At 39.3% G+C, this 16,217-nt stretch overlaps 1 protein-coding gene across 3 annotated transcripts in view; it reads left to right on the top strand.

The window, feature by feature from the left end:
- LOC122563195 (copine-8-like) overlaps nt 1-16,217 on the top strand; it is a 583,848-nt gene that overhangs the window by 551,335 nt on the left and 16,296 nt on the right. The gene's annotated exons all lie outside the window — the stretch shown is intronic.

Genomic DNA, 16,217 nt, shown 5'->3' with positions numbered 1-16,217 from the left:
ATTTGCATATGGATCATTGTCATTTTCATCTCTATTCTGAGAAACACAAGTGTTGGTCATGATGGAAATCATGTATGGATTGGAGGAATTAAAAAATTACACACTAATGCAATCAGATATACTCTGAACTTGGTGTGATAGGCCATTGCTAAAACTGATTACATGTAATTTTGATCTGCATTTTGTCTGTGGTGTAACTGAATTGCAAGCATTAGATACTGGTACAGGATGACAGAAGAGGGAAAAACTTTCAATTCATAGTAATAACTTTGTTCAACATGAAGATCGCAAATATTTATAGAAAGGTAATATCTGAAATGGAGCAGCATTCCCATCCATGTGATCTAGTTGTAGAGGGCAGTTTTAGTTGATGAACATCGAAGACTCATCACTTCTATAAACAGTGTGCATACCAGTGAAATAGTGTTAGGTTCTTTTCCCAAGGTTTCACACACAAGATGCAATTCACACACACCAACTTCTGCAAATAGTTAAAGTTTATTAAAGCCTGTACAAGCTAGGTGACCTCTTTGACCCACTTCGCAGGTGTGCAAAGTTGGGTCAAAGAAGCCCTGAACATAGGAAACACATCCCCTTTATACAGGTCAGTCGGGAATGCTCACAGGTACTCCAACCACTGCCCTCCTAAAACCACATGTTATCCCAGGTACAATAGTAGGATGAGGTTATCGTCGGAGATAATGTAAATGTCCTAATCCTGGGGAATCATTATGCAGATGATTTCCTGACTGTGATTCCCCAACACAATGTAGATGTGATATATTTCAGTATCGGGGGATGATCACGCAAATGAATTTGATTGGCTGGGGATGACTATGAAAGCATTTCTGAATGGAAGGGACTAAATGAGAGTTGAATTTGATAATAGCAGTACAGTAGTAGTAAATGGCTGCCCAAATGAAGTGTGAGTCATCCACATTTCTGCATGACTGTCGCCCCCACTCACTTCCAGAATGTTCAATTTCTGGGAGAAAGACAGTACAGTTTAACCCTTTAACATTGCATTAATGTCTAGAGAGAGAGTACAATTTAATGTTTTAACATTATAATAGCTTCCTGTTAGATTTTAATACTTACACATAACTTTTCCAAGAGTAGAAACTTCTACAAAATTTACCTTGATTCTAGATGATAATGGCATCAAGGTATGAGTTTAACCTTTAATGAAATACATGACTGAAAAGTTAAACACCACGGACATTTACATTATGAAGTTTCAGTATTCTCTACATCTCTTCTAATCAGACTAGATATGCTTCTCCAGCATTGGATTTGCTCTACTACTTTATACCCACATCCTATGAGTGTTTTTTTTAATCTAGTCCCACTGCCTTCCATTTGAACATTAAAACTCTGTAAATCCTGTGAGTAATATTGTAAAAATTACATGCATGCCTATACCGGCATCCTGCTAACTTGCTCTCAGCATAAACATTACCAACTTTTTCCTTCTGTGTCTGAATACATTACTTTGAATGATAATTTATCCTGAGGCAAGATTTTGAAATGCATCCCTGATCTTCATCTGTATGATTACTCACTCCGGTCCTTCATGGTAACTTCCGTTCTGTGACCTTATTGTGAAAAATTTTCAGTCATGTTCTGAAACAAATCACAATTTTATCTTGTAGCTAGATCTTATAATAATTAGTTTGTAGAAATATTCTTAAATATCTAGAGCTGGATCACAAGCCAATGTTTAAAAATATTAATGAATATCTTTAGGATTCTTTCCATGTCATAGGTACTTTTACAATTTAATTCTTTATCAGTTTACTATCAAAATAAGCAAAATGAATGTAGTTAAATAATAGTCATCATTGCACATATCGGAAATAATAATTGCTGCATTAGACTTTTCAGCAAATACTCTTTTTCTATAATGGGATTTCAATGACATTAATTGAATTAGATGTTTGATTAAATAAATGTTTGTGCAACGTGGACATCTCAACTTATGGAAAGTCAGGGTCTTTTGAATAAAATGCAGTAGAAAAGCGATTATCATTTACAGAGCATCTTTCAAGGAGTAATGGATGCATAGCACTTCATGGAGGAGAAAGAGATTTCTCACACGAGTGTGTGGGTTATGAGAGATATTCAAAAGTGTGATTGAAGAGATTGGTGTTGAAGCTTTTAAAGGCAGGGGAGAGGTAACAACAGGAAGGACTTATGAGAATTCAAAATCATTAAAGATGATTTCTGGCTTTGCATTTTTCAGGAAGTAGTAATAGTGGAATTGAAATCTGATTTGAAAATGACCAAATGTAAAAACTTGGAATGCAGAGCTAGAGAAAGTTGCAGCAGCAGAATAATCTAGTTGCTGCAAAGACCAGAACAAAGGACAAGATATTTGGTAATTGAGGCACAGTTGGGTATGAGTATGAGTTACTTTATATACTATTTTAAATGATTAGGCATTTGATTAGGCTTGCACTAGAACTTGCAGTAAGTATCCAACAATACTGGCTATGCAGAGAAAGACTTCAGCAACAGTGCAGGTCACATAAGGAAAGAGACCGCCTGTGCTGTAATGCTTAACTTGAGTACAAAGCTCAATTTGAAGAAAATGCTAACAGTAAGCTGCTAGGGATAGGTTGGAGCCCAAGACAATGCATTAAATGTTTAGTGCAAGTCACTCACTTAGGATGTAAATGTTAAATGTAAGAAAGTTATAGCATAGAGGATTGGCTGACTGGCAGAAGGAGAGGGATAAAGGGGTCTTTTTCAGAATGTCAGCCAGTCGCAAGGATCCACATAGGGACCACAACTATTCACATTTTACATTAACAATCTGTACAAAGAGACTGAGGGCATTGTTGCTAATTTTGCAGATGATACAAAGGAAGGTGGAGGGTAGTGTTGATGAAGCGGGAACTTGCAGACAGCCTTGGACAAGCTGGAAGAGTGGGAAAAGTCATGACTGTGGAAATACAATGTAGGAAAGTGTGAGATTATGCAATTTGATAGAAAGATTAGAGGCATAGATTATTTTCTAAATGGGGAAAGCCTTCAGAAATATGAGCACAAAAAGCCTTCGGACTCCTAGTTCAGGAATCTCTTAAGATTAACATGCAGGTTCAATTGGTGGTTTGGAAGACAAATGTAATGTTAGCATTAACTTCAAGAAGGCTGGAATACAAGAGTAGAAATATACTGTGGTGGCTTTGTAAGGCTCTGGCCAGATCACATTGGAATATTGTGAACAATTTTGGGCCCCATCTCCAAGGAAGGATATATTGGCATTGGAGGGGGGTCCAAAGGAGGTTTACAAGAATGATCCCTGGATTGAAAGGCATTTCGTAAGAAGAATAGTTGATGACTCTGGGTCAGAAGTCAATGGAGTTTAGAAGGTTGCAGGGGATCTGATTGAAACTCACAGAATACTGGGAGGCCTGGATAGACTGGATGTGGTGAAGATGTTTCCACTAATAGGTGAAACCAGGACTTGAGGGCACAGCCTCAGAGTGAAGGAATGACTGAGGTGAGGAAATGCTGAAATGCAAAGTGCTTGTCTTGATTTCAGGAGTGACAGTGGTGAGGTGTAACAGCTTCTGCAAGGGATCACACATCCCTATTTTTGGAATACAAACTGAATTGGAAGTTGGAGTGCTGTATAGCCGTCATACCAAGAGAACTTTGCAGCTTGGAAACATCACATTCAAGGCAATGTTACTTCCTGAAGCAATGAAGGGAAGTACTTTGAGATGGAGAGCCACCATGAGTCTTTGAGTTAAAAAAAACGTGCCTGGTGAGATACAGGTCATTACAAAGCTGTAAGTGTAAGATAGCTAGGGACATCCAAATCTGCAACCTGAACACATTTCTGTCTTTCTCCTCCTGGATGAAAAGACAGAAAAAAAACAAGCAAGTTTAAAAGGTAGAATTCTAACAAAAAAAATCTAGGTCCACCAGGTAAACTATTGAAGTGAAGAATAACCATTGCTCTATTGATAACAATATATTATCAGTGTTGAAATCAAAAGAAATGGGGAGAGGTAATTTAATGCACCCTTATGCTCTGAACTTCAGAATTTTGTTCCCATCTATAGTTTTTCCCACCCATAGTAGCTGTGTCAAACTGTCTGTCTTTTGACTCTCTTAATTGTGAATAATTGTATGTGTACTTAGGATTGAAAAATGTGATGCTGGAAAAGCACAGCAGGTTAGGCAGCATCCGAGGAGCAGGAGAGTCAACACTTCAGGCATACACCCTGCATCAAGAATATTGGGGAGGGTGGGGTGGGGAACAGGGGGCTGAGAGATAAATAAGAGGATGGAGGTGAGTATGGGGTCAGGGGGTGGGGTGAGGCAAATGCAGATGGGGGGGTGATGGTAATAGATCAGGGGGAGGGTGGATCGGACAGGTGGGAAGGAAGATGGACAGATAGGACAGTTCAAGAGGGCGGTGCAAGTTGAAGGGTTGGATCTGGGATGAGGTGGAGGGAAGGGAAATGAGGAAACTGGTAAAGTCAACATTGATGCCGTGTGGTTGGAAGGTCCCAAGGCAGAGATAAGGCATTCTTTCTGCAGGCATTGGGTGACTTGGATTTGGCAATAGAGGAGGCCCAGGACTTGCATGTCCTTGGCGGAATGGGAGGGGGAGTTGATGTGGTTAGCCACAGGATGGTGGCGTTTTTTGGTGCATGTGTCCCAGAGATGTTCCCTGAAATTTCCAGTGCATTATTTCCAGTATGTTGGAGTCCTGTCTCCCCAGTGTAGAGGAGACCACATCAAGAGTAATAGACACAGTAGGTGAGGTGTTTGGATGTGCAGAAAAATCCCTGCCAGATGTGGAAGGAGCCTTTGGGGCTTTGGACGGAGGTGAGGGAGGAGATGTGCATGCAGGTTTTGCAACTCTTGCAGTAAGGAAAGGTGCCAGGAGTGGAGTGGAGGGGAGGGGGCTGGGCGTGGACCTAATGTGAGAGTCACAGAGGGGATGGTCTCTGTGGAATGCTGATAGGGGTAGGGAGAGAATTTAGCTCTGGTGGTGGAGTCTGGTTGTGGTGGCGAAAATAGCGGAGGCTGATGTACTTGTGATAGTTTAAGTCCCATAATAGTCGATTCCAAAACCTTTCCATTATCTCCATTTGTTAAATTTAAGTGTGTACAACAAATGAAGTTATTTTCTGTTAATGATGAAACCTGGTAAGAATTGCTTTGTTCATGAATAGCAGTCAGTCAGGCAAAGTGGTTACCTTGGCGGTTTAACTGAGATTTTGTGACAGCTTGTAGAACAGTCCGGCATGATTATCAGAGCACACTTTCCAGTGAGGTTATGACATCAGTGGTCAGTATGAGTGTGCAAACAGATCTTTTGGTTATGAATACTGTCAATGAGAGAATGGGAACAGGTCAGACATGGGTCTTTGATATCCTTCCAATAGGAGAAGATAACCTACAAGTAGAGATGTTCTGGCTACTTTTGGATTATTAGAATTGACAGCAGCTAAAAGAAGAGTAGTGTGAGAGAACGCAATGGTTGACCATAACTAACTCCACAGTTGAGTGTACCTATACAAAATGGTCTGCAATGATTCAAAAAGGAGCTCACCACCAGCTTCTCAAAGGTGATTAGCGATGAGCAATAAATGCTGGCCCAGCCAGTGAAGCCCACATCCCTTGAATAAATTTTTAAAAATATTGTGTGGAGCCTGGATATCCATTACAGTCACAAACACAAAGAGGATAACGTTGACTTTAACAAAGGTTTTTCATTTGAAATTGAACTAAGCAGATTTTGGTGAGGAATTGTTGAAGACATGACATGGAACTCGGCAATAGTAAGTTTAAGGAGTATTGACAGAATCAGTAGTTAAAATAATGATCAAAGGATTTGAAGCTGAGTTTTTTCAGGAGGGGGATGATTAATGGCTTTCCTTGGCAAGAGAATGTTGCCCATGCAATGGAAATTGTTAACAACGTCTGTGAATATTGAGCCTAATGAGCCAGTTGGGAGATCAGTAGCCATTATAGGAATATGAAAAATGCAAGCATTAATAAACAGGTATAATACCTGGGCAAGTCTTCATAAGGACATTGTGAAGTTCTGAAAAAAACATGTCATAAATGTCAGGTAGTTTATGTTTGTTTTTATATTTACTGCTAATCTACTTTCATAATTGTTTTCCACTTTGTTAGCTTTTCAGTCATTTTCTACTGGCTCCAAAAAAAAATCACTGTTTTCTTGCTTACCAGCAGTTTTTGCCATTTTGTAAGCCTTAACTTTTGTTTGGATGCTCTCCCTAACCACCTTTGTTAACCATGGGTGCTTCATCCTATTCATTGAGTCCTTCTTTCTGACTGGAGTGAATCTTCATTGAGCACAATAGAATATCTGCTTAAATGCCTACCACTGTTCATCCACTGACATTTCTTAGTCTATTTTTCCAGGCCAGTTTAGACAAACTTGTTCATGAAGGCAAGGAGACAAAAAAGCAGGAAACTATTGGACAGCTTGTTTGTTGTTAGGAAAATGCTAGAGTCCATGGTTAAGGAAGAAATAGCAGGATATTTTGAAAGGCTTAAGGCAATCAAACAGTATCAACATGGGTTATGAAATGAAAATCATGTTTGACAAATTTGCTAGACATCATTGAGATTATAACAAGCAGAGTGAATAAAGGGATACATTTTTTTTTCCACATTGGGTGCACACATCACTGATTAGGCCAGGAAATATTGCCCATCCTCATTTGCTCAGAGGGCAGTTAAGACTCACTTCACTTTTGTGGATCTGGAGTCACATGTCGAGAAGACGAGGAAAGAGAAGGAAATCAGTGAACCAGGAATGTATTTGGATTTCAGCAGGCATTTTACAAGGTGTAATCTAAAAGGTTATTTAAAAGGATAGAAGTTTAAGGTATTGAGGCAATATATTTATATGGATCAAGGATTGGTTTTTACTCAAAGACAGAGAGCCAGGATTCATAGGTCTTTTGTAAGTTGGAAAGATTTACATTGTGGACTGGCACAGGATTGGTTCTAGGGTCTCAATTATTTACCATCCATATTAATGACTTAACAGGCACTGGCATGGCATGGTGGCTCGGTGGTTAGCTTTGCTGCCTCACAGTGCCAGAGGTCCAGGTTTGATTCCAGCCTTGGGTGACTGTCTGTGTGGAGTTTGCACATTCTCCCCGTGTCAGTGTGGGTTTTCTCCCACAGTTCAAAGATGTGCAGATCAGGTGAATTGGCCATGCTAAATTGCCCATAGTGTTAGGTGCATTAGTCAGAGGGTTACTCTTTGGAGCGTCGTTGTGGACTTGTTGGGCCAAAAGTCCTGTTTCCACACTGTAGGAAATCTAATCAATACAATTTTTCTGATGAGACAAAAATATAGCATATTGTGATGGTGATACAAAGAATCTGCAAAGGGCTATAGAACAGTTACTTGGGTGGGCAAAAACTTGGCAGATGGACTTTGGGAAAGTATGAGGTAGGAAGAATCAAAAGGCTGAATATTATTTAAATGGCGGTAGATTCCAAAAGGTGCAGTGCAGAGTATCTGGGTGTCTTTGTACATGAAACAAGAAGTTAGCCTGCAGTTGCAGCAAATATTTAAAAAGACAAATGGGATTTCAGCCTTTAGTGGTAAGAGGTTGGAGGTTAAAAATAGGGAAGTCTTTTGATAAGTGTACAAGGTGTTGGTAAGGTCATACTTGGAGTAGTATAAAGAGTGATCTTACTAAAATTTAGAAAATTCTGAGAAGGAAGCTTAAGAGAGCATATTTTGAGAGCATGTTTTGACAAATAAGAAAATCTCAAACTATGGAACACAGTTGCAGAATAAAGGGATATTCTTGAGACTAGAAATAATTTTTTTTTCCTGGACGATAGAAAATGTTTACGATTATCCACCCCAGCAGATCTGGAGGTTAAATCAGTGAATGTATTTAAAAAGGAGCGGCACGATGGCACAGTGGTTAGCACTGCTGCCTCACAGCGCCAGAGACCCGGGTTCAATTCCCGCCTCAGGCGACTGACTGTGTGGAGTTTGCACTTTCTCCCTGTGTCTGCGTGGGTTTCCTCCGGGTGCTCCGGTTTCCTCCCACAGTCCAAAGATGTGCAGGTCAGGTGAATTGGCCATGCTAAATTGCCCTTAGTGTTAGGTAAGGGTATGGGTGGGTTGCGCTTCGGCGGGGCGGTGTGGACTTGTTGGGCTGAAGGGCCTGTTTCCACATTGCAAGTAATCTAAGGAGGTAGATAGATATTTGGAATATTGGAGTGGTGAGGGCGAGGATGAGCTGGCATGGGAGAGGAGTTCAGGCTAGGGGGCAGGCCAACCATGATCTTGTTGATTTATGGAGCAGGCTCGAGGGGCCAAATGACCTATTCCTTCACCAATTTCTAATGTTCTCATGTCTGGAGCTAGTGTGTATCTTGCCTTTAAGATATTGTGGCAACCATTTGTTTGCACCATAAGGAGGCAACAGCCATTGCATGACTGGCATTAAATGTTATTTGCAGCTTGCAACAGCACTATTAGCCTATTTAACATCTCTTGAGTATCTGCTTTTGAGGACAAGCGAATTTCTAGGCTAGTGAGTGTATAAGGTCTTCCAGCTGTTTCGTCAACATCACTAATGCAATTGGAACCAAAGGAAACGCTTTCCCATCGAAAGATGAATTTTGAAAACATTAATTTTGTCACTTCTCGTAGTGCAAAACTAACTGTCCCAAACCATTTATATTTAATTAAATCCCATATTAAACTCATCCTTTAAATTTGAAGTGTGGTGATCATCAGTATGGTGTGTTACAGCCCTGAGTTTCTCTGCAACGATAATGTGTTGCTTAGCAGTGAGTGAGCAGCTGATACACAGATCTATGTGACAGCTCATTTTCCTCTTCAGCAAGTTTATACAAAAGGAAGGAACGGAACCAGCAAGGCAGAATTCTATTTAAGCAATGAAGATGTGGGTGTCTGCAACTTGTTAAATTGAGAATAAGATGGCCAGCTGAGACCAAAGGTCAAGCTTAATCTCTTCAGTCATACAGGTTCCCTTCCACTCATCAAATTAAAATGTCCTGGTACATTTACCACAACTGAACTGGATGGATTTTGTTTTACAATTTCACATTTAATATATATTGTCCCTGTTTTTGTTTAATTTTTAAGTATTTACATTAACTGTGATTGTCTCTGCAATGTTAGTAGAAGATCAGTGTGTTCTAATTGGTACTATTTATGCCATGGATAAATGATGGAAAGAAAACAGTTGAGGGAGGCATTATTTTATCTCTTAAAGGTAACATGGTTGAATATTGAAAAGAATGATAGAGTGAGGGCTATGGGTAGACAGCAGAATAGTGGGATTAATTTTATATTGCTCTTGCAATTGATGATGCAAGCATATTGGATTGAATGGCCTCCATTCGTTTGATGTTTTCTTGTGTTCTGTGTAGATCAAGGAAGTTAATGTTTTACAACAGCCTGGTTTGTGTAAGCAAATAGCAAGGAAGGGAGTGGAATCAATGCAAGCTAAGGAAGTATTTGCTGGGGAGTTAATGATTCCTTTATTCCTACTACATACAATTCAAGAAAATTCTGACTCATTCCCATCTAAAGTAAGACAGGCAGCACAACAACGTAGATGCAGACTGCGGAAGTGAGGATAAAGTTCAACTCATAAACTGGTCCAGTCATGGACAGGGAATAGAGAGCAAACGTGCAGATATGTAGCAGGTGACTAGGATGGGCAAGGCAAAGACAAGGATATCTGCAAACACTGCATGAATTCATAATTGCATGAATACCTTGAACTAAAGATTGGAGAGATATCAACACTCGAGTCTGAATATTATGGCCCTTCAACTGCAAGTTTATAGGCGGGCTGGCCTGTAATATAGCATGGATGCCTAGCCCACCATCTACCCACCCTTGCACTGCCACAGTTTTACCAGCCATAGCAGAGGCATCAAATAGCCTACGTGTCCGTGAAAAATTGAGGCTTTAAGTCACTAATAAATAGCCACATAATGACATCATCCTGCCAACACATCGATTTAGCCAGCAGCAAGTGGGTACATGCCAAGAACCTATCCTAGTAGTTTTCATTGTTTAGGCTGGTGGCAGTCAAACGTGCTGCCTCCTTAGCAAGCCCATATGGCCCCATGTGGGTGGATGGACAGGGACCTGGGACCCCATCAAATCCACTTCAAGAGCTGTACCTCAAGACATGGATGAAGTGTTAACTATCTTTGAAGGACACATCTTGAAATGTGCTGAAGCGTCTGCAGCTTATCCCATCGGCACTTGTGGGCAAATGGAACTGGTATTAAGAATTTCTTCAAGATAATGTGTTACTTTAGTTTTAATAATACTACTCTTTTTTGTGTTGAAACTGAATATTCAAGGCTGATCCAATCTATGTCAAGAAGATACAAAATCCTTGACCATTGCACCTAGTCCTAAGAATTGAGTGCTTTGAACTGTCAACTGAAAACCAATGTTCACTTTTTCACCAATGTGAACTCTTCACTTTAAGTACACCCCAGCTGAAAAATATTGCCTCAAATATTGCTACGTTAATGTGCCCTTACTCTGAACCCTAACACTAACTCTCCCACAAAGCGCTGCCCCATCTGTTTCCATTTGATTTGTTTTGGGATGTTTTGCTGAGCTAAAGGCACTACATAAATGTCAGCAGTAGTTGATGTCAATGATATCCAATCAAGAGGCTCCCTTGATATTCACATTTTCCAGATATTCATTGAAAATATAGCAATTTAAGTTCTATCACTCAGTCCCAAGCACTGAAAAAAAATTAGAAAATGATTACTCAGTCAGTATTTACATAGTGTAAGATATCAATCCAAGCAACCTTCACATTATTACTAAGTATCATGGAAAGAGAAATATTTCTTTGCATCTCACAAGAACCCATAATTCAAAGTTAGTTTGATAACTCTTGAGTGATTCTGTCCATTTTTTTTCCTTGAGGTTCTCCATTATTTCTTTTCCAGCCTTCCATTTAAGTATGTCTGCAGAATTTGAGAAGGCTGAGTTAAACTATACAATAAACTAAAATAGGCACATCTCCCAGTGTTCACAAGTACGACTAGTCTCTGTTCTCTATCGTTTCCTAGCTTAGCCTACTACAAGTATTTTACTTCATATATTTATTGTTATGATCCCAGCCGATGTTATTACTGGACAAGTCAGATTTTAGACTGAAAAACCGCATGATAGATCACAAGGAGGGTTCGAAAGAAGGGTTACAGGATCCAAAATGTTAACTCTACTTTGTTCCACAAACACTGCCAGACCTGCTGAGTTTTTCCAGCAATTTCTGATTTTGTTTCTGATTTCCAGTATCTGGAATTCTTTGTTTTTTTTTGATAGGACACAATTTTTTTTAGTTTTAACAAGATGATCTCTCACTGAAACATAAATACATAGTGTCACAGTTTTCATTTTAACAATAAGAAAGAAGTTTATTAAGCAAAAATAATGAAGATAAAATAAAAGAAACCATGTTATTTACTTGTAATAAAATGTAAAGACATCATAAATATACGATTCCATTAATCCTATAATACTACTTTACCAATTCCAAAAGAAAGTAAGAGAAATTTTGGGAAGGCAAATCAGGGTAGAACATACTCAGAGGAATCTCGATTATCAAGCATTCAGTTAACCAAATTTCAGATGATCCAAATAACATTGCAAGGTCCCACTGCATGGCTAACTATGTTATCCGGCATCGATTATCCGGCATTCGATTAACCGAATGAAATACTCACTGTCCGTGTTCTTCGGATAATTAAGGTTCCTTTGTACACTTAATGGTAAGATCCTGAAGAGTGTTGCCAAACAAAGACACCTTGGGGTGCAGGTTCATAGATCCTTGAAGGTGGAGTCACAGGTAGGCAGGGTAGTGAACAAGGCATTTGATAGGCTTGCCTTTATTGGTCAGTACATTGAGTTTAGGAGTTGGCAGGTCATGTTGCAGCTGTACAGGACATTTGTTTGGACATTTTTAGAATACTGCATTCAATTCTGGTCTCTCTGCTATAGCAAAGAAGTTGTGAAACTTGAAAGGGTTCAGAAAAGATTTACAAGGATGTTGCTGGGGTTGGAGGGTTTCAGCTATAGGGAAAGGTTAAATGGGCTGCGGCTTTTTTCTTTGGACCGTCGGAGGTTGAGGGGTGACCTTATAGAAATTTATAAAATCATGAGGTGAATGGATAGAGTGAATAGCCCAGGTCTTTTTTCCCAGGGTGGGGGAGTCCAAATGAGAGGGCATACATTTAATGTGAAAGGGGAAAGATTTACAAAGGACCTGAGGGGCAACCTTTTCATGCAGAAAGTGGTGCATGTATGAATGAACTGCTTGAGGAAGTAATGGAGGATGGTACAATTAACACTTAAAAGGGATGTGGATGGATACATGAATACAAAAGGTTTAGAGGAATATGAGCCAAATGAGACTAGATTTACATAGGATACCTGTTTGACATGGATCAAAGGATCTGTTTCCATGCTGTACGTGGCTCTGTAACTCTAAATCTCTTGTACAGTACTTATATCACAAACCATTACCCTATTGCGTTTACATGTTTGAAGAAATTCATAGAATCCCCGCAGAGTGGAAACAGGCCATTCAGTCCAACAAGTCCACACCGACTTTCCGAACAACATCCCACCCAGACTCACCCCCTCTGCACCACCCTGCCCCCCACCCCACCCCCATCCCTGTAACCATGCATTTCCCATCGTGAATCCACCTAATCTGTACATCTTTGGACTGTGGGAGGAAACTGAAGCACCCTGAGGAAACCCACGCAGACATGGAAAGAACATACAAACTCGACACAAGCACACAGTTGCCCGAGGCTAGATCCCTGGCGCTGTGAGGCTGCAGTGCTAATCACTGAGCCAATGTGAGTTTAACACCTAGACTGGAACCTATGATAGCTTATTCCCAGGGCTAGCACACATCTGAGTTTAAATGAACTCTGCTTTCAGTCCTCTTCAGGGTTTTATCCCAACACCTTTGTCTGGTATTATCATGAACATCTTACTCTAAGGTAATCTAGTTTTACCGTATTCTTCCTTTCTCAGTGGCATTGCTCTACACGTGCATCCCTTTGCAAGAACTTCCCAGAATAGCCAAAACAAAGTAAAATTAAAATCACTTCCCCAAGCTATGGTGTTTATTTTAAGCTTGGAAAATCTTTCTAAAAATAGAAATGCCAAGCAGATGTTAAAATACATTGTATAACCTTGCTAAATCATAAAAGTCTAAATTAAACAAGAACCTATTAGACTGTCAGAGTAGCTCTCATGAACAATTTTAAATCACCGCATCTAGAAACTAATTAACTGCAGACTCACAGAAAACCCATGTTTTACAATTCAAAATTCAAAACCCAAACTTAAAATAAATTATATTCGAGGACTATATAAAATCACACAGTTTACATCATACTTCACAGTGTTGATGCTGTCATTTTTTCCATAGTTCATTTTGCCATTTGTAATTTGCATGAGCCAATTATAAATGTCAAGTTTATTTCATTTCCTTTGTTGATTGAGATTGTGCTCAAAATCCCCAGCTGTTTATTCAGGTCATTGTGTGTAACTTATATTTGAACCCATGCTTCATTTGATAAAAGTTTGAGATGGCAGCCTCACTTCAATGGCATACTATTTATTATCTGTGGATCTGGTAACTCCTCTTTTTGAATTTTTCATGATACTTTTTGCTTAAAAGTCCCTAACCTTAATGACTTCTTTAATCATCAAGCCTTCTTCCATTGCTATCCTATTGATTGGGCCGTACTTCTGACACTGTAGGACAATTATCAAGCATGCAGTCAGTAACTCTTGATTTTGGTGAAGCTTGACATTTCAAGGATGAGTTACTGGTAACACTTAAAATCTATAAGTCACTTTTATTTTTCTGAAGAACTTCCCTAAAACTATCCAAACATTTGTCCTGTAATAGTTGCTCCTTTGTGAGCTCATAGAGTTCTCCAGATATCCCCTCCAGGTCATTCATCATCCTGATGTAGAAATATAATCACCATTCCTTTATTATTACTATGCCAAATTTCATTACCTCCCTGCAGAATAGCATTATGGTAATATATTCATCAACAGACTGCAGTAGTTTAAGTCTACTCATTACTTTCTTAAGGTAACGAGCAAAGCACAACAAATGTTGGACTTGCCAGTAATGGCCACATTCTTGGACTCAATCATTCAAAAGTTTTTCATTATTTATTTTCTATTTTGTCATTTGGATAAAGGAGCTGCACTTACCACTAATAACAGAAGTAGGACAGAGGGATTTAAGGCTAGAAATGTATTTATTTTTCTTTTTTGCTTCATTGGTGAGGTACCAGCTTTACTGGCAGTAAATGGATGTCTTAAGTCCTTATAACAAAGAATAGGTGCATGTGGCATTCTGTGCTGAAAGTTTATTGTTGGCCCAGTTGATAAAGAACAATATTGGTGCCAGGGCCCACACATCAAATTGACATTAGGCCTAGTGTATATGCAAATAGAGAAACTAACACTTGCTTTTAGACTTCTTCCCAAAATTGGGTTGCTCTCAATGTAGTTGGCATTGCATCTGCTATGTTCAGAAGAACTACATTTATATCAGACTACAGACACTGCTGGAAGCTGCTCCCATAATTGTTCATTAAAATTGTTAATTGTTAATTAAAATACACTGAGTTAATTGTGGAGCCAAGATAAATATGTCATGTAGTTCCGGAAATATTTTCAAGAACATTGCTGGCCCCCCATGGTCCAATACTATTCACCACCCTATTCTTCCAACCCTATCCCACAATAAAGCAAGTTCAGTTGCTGTCATTAAAGGGGCCCAAAGTAATGTCTACTATACCAATGAGGTGCCTGGGGTGTGCAGCATGTTCTTCAACTCACTGGTCTAATATAAGTTTAGGTTTAAGATTGAATTTTGATTGGACCTCAGGCCAACAGCACAGGAATCACTCTATGTTTTTGGAATGATGGCAAGCCAGCACTATCTAACATTTTCCACAGCATCTTACCAAATCATACTTAAACACCAAAAGAAGAGTCTAAAATCTTCCCATTGTGATTTTGATTAATTCCAAATCTGACAATTTTGACATGACTTCAGGATCAAAAATTGCACTGGCACTGAAAAAAATGCCTTTAATCGTGTGAAGTTAAAAGGATATCTGTTGAGTGACTTGACAGTGCAAGTGGATAATTAACTGTTTCTTTTAACCAGCAAGTCTGCTTTACAGTGTTACTTGCTTCGTTATTTAATTTGTATTTTGCTATCTTCATACCATGGGATGATGCATTTTATTTCTTATAATCACTTGGACTTGGAGATTTGAAGAACGCACTCTGTTTTGGACTTGGGTGTAATCATGTGTGAAACAGCTGATGCAAATTAGCAGCGCTTATTTACATTTCTGTAGACTTTTATTAAATTGAAGTTTGCCAATTTAACAGTACCGTACAATTCAAAATTACCCCTTCTGTTTTGAAGAGCTGTTCAATCTCTAATCCTTAAACTAAAATTATCAATAATGTATTTGTGATTGCTTTACTTAAAGGATGCAAAAGGTCACCAACATTTTGTAGACATTTTATTACAAATGATTTAAGTTCCATGGGCTGAATTTTCCAAGCCCATAACAATATCAGAAAAATGAGAGTCACAGTGTCAAGAAAAATAATCTGATTCTCCAACCAAGGTTTGAACAGTGAGATGAGATTTTCACTAATGAGCAGTGAGCAGCTATTTGTATGCATTTACATCTCATGAGAATTGAATCATGCTTCATGTTGATGCAATTCCCTATCTCAAATACGGTGAAGAGAAACTAGACAGTGGCACTTCCTGGTGTGACAGTCAGATTGAGTACCTGGTGGTTCCAGTTTGTTGCTTGTCTCTCCAGGGATCCATCTTGGATAGCTGTCTCCAACACCTCCGGGACACTCCAATAACATTAAACAAACGCTCATATAATACAGATGAAAGACAGCTGCCATCACTGTCACAGTCCACTTGGGAAGGTGTGCTGATACTTGAGATGCAGTTCATCATTGTCCAACAGCAGGTCATGCAGTTGATCAGAGCAGAGATTCCAGCTGGACAGTACCAGCATGAGTCCTCAGACATGACCCACATGGAAACTTGATACAGCCCTCATTAGCCCCAGTAGAAGAAGGGTTG

This window comes from Chiloscyllium plagiosum, chromosome 26, assembly GCF_004010195.1.
Source record: "Chiloscyllium plagiosum isolate BGI_BamShark_2017 chromosome 26, ASM401019v2, whole genome shotgun sequence".
Lineage (NCBI taxonomy): Eukaryota > Metazoa > Chordata > Chondrichthyes > Orectolobiformes > Hemiscylliidae > Chiloscyllium > Chiloscyllium plagiosum.
This window is presented reverse-complemented; position numbering and strand designations above follow the sequence as displayed.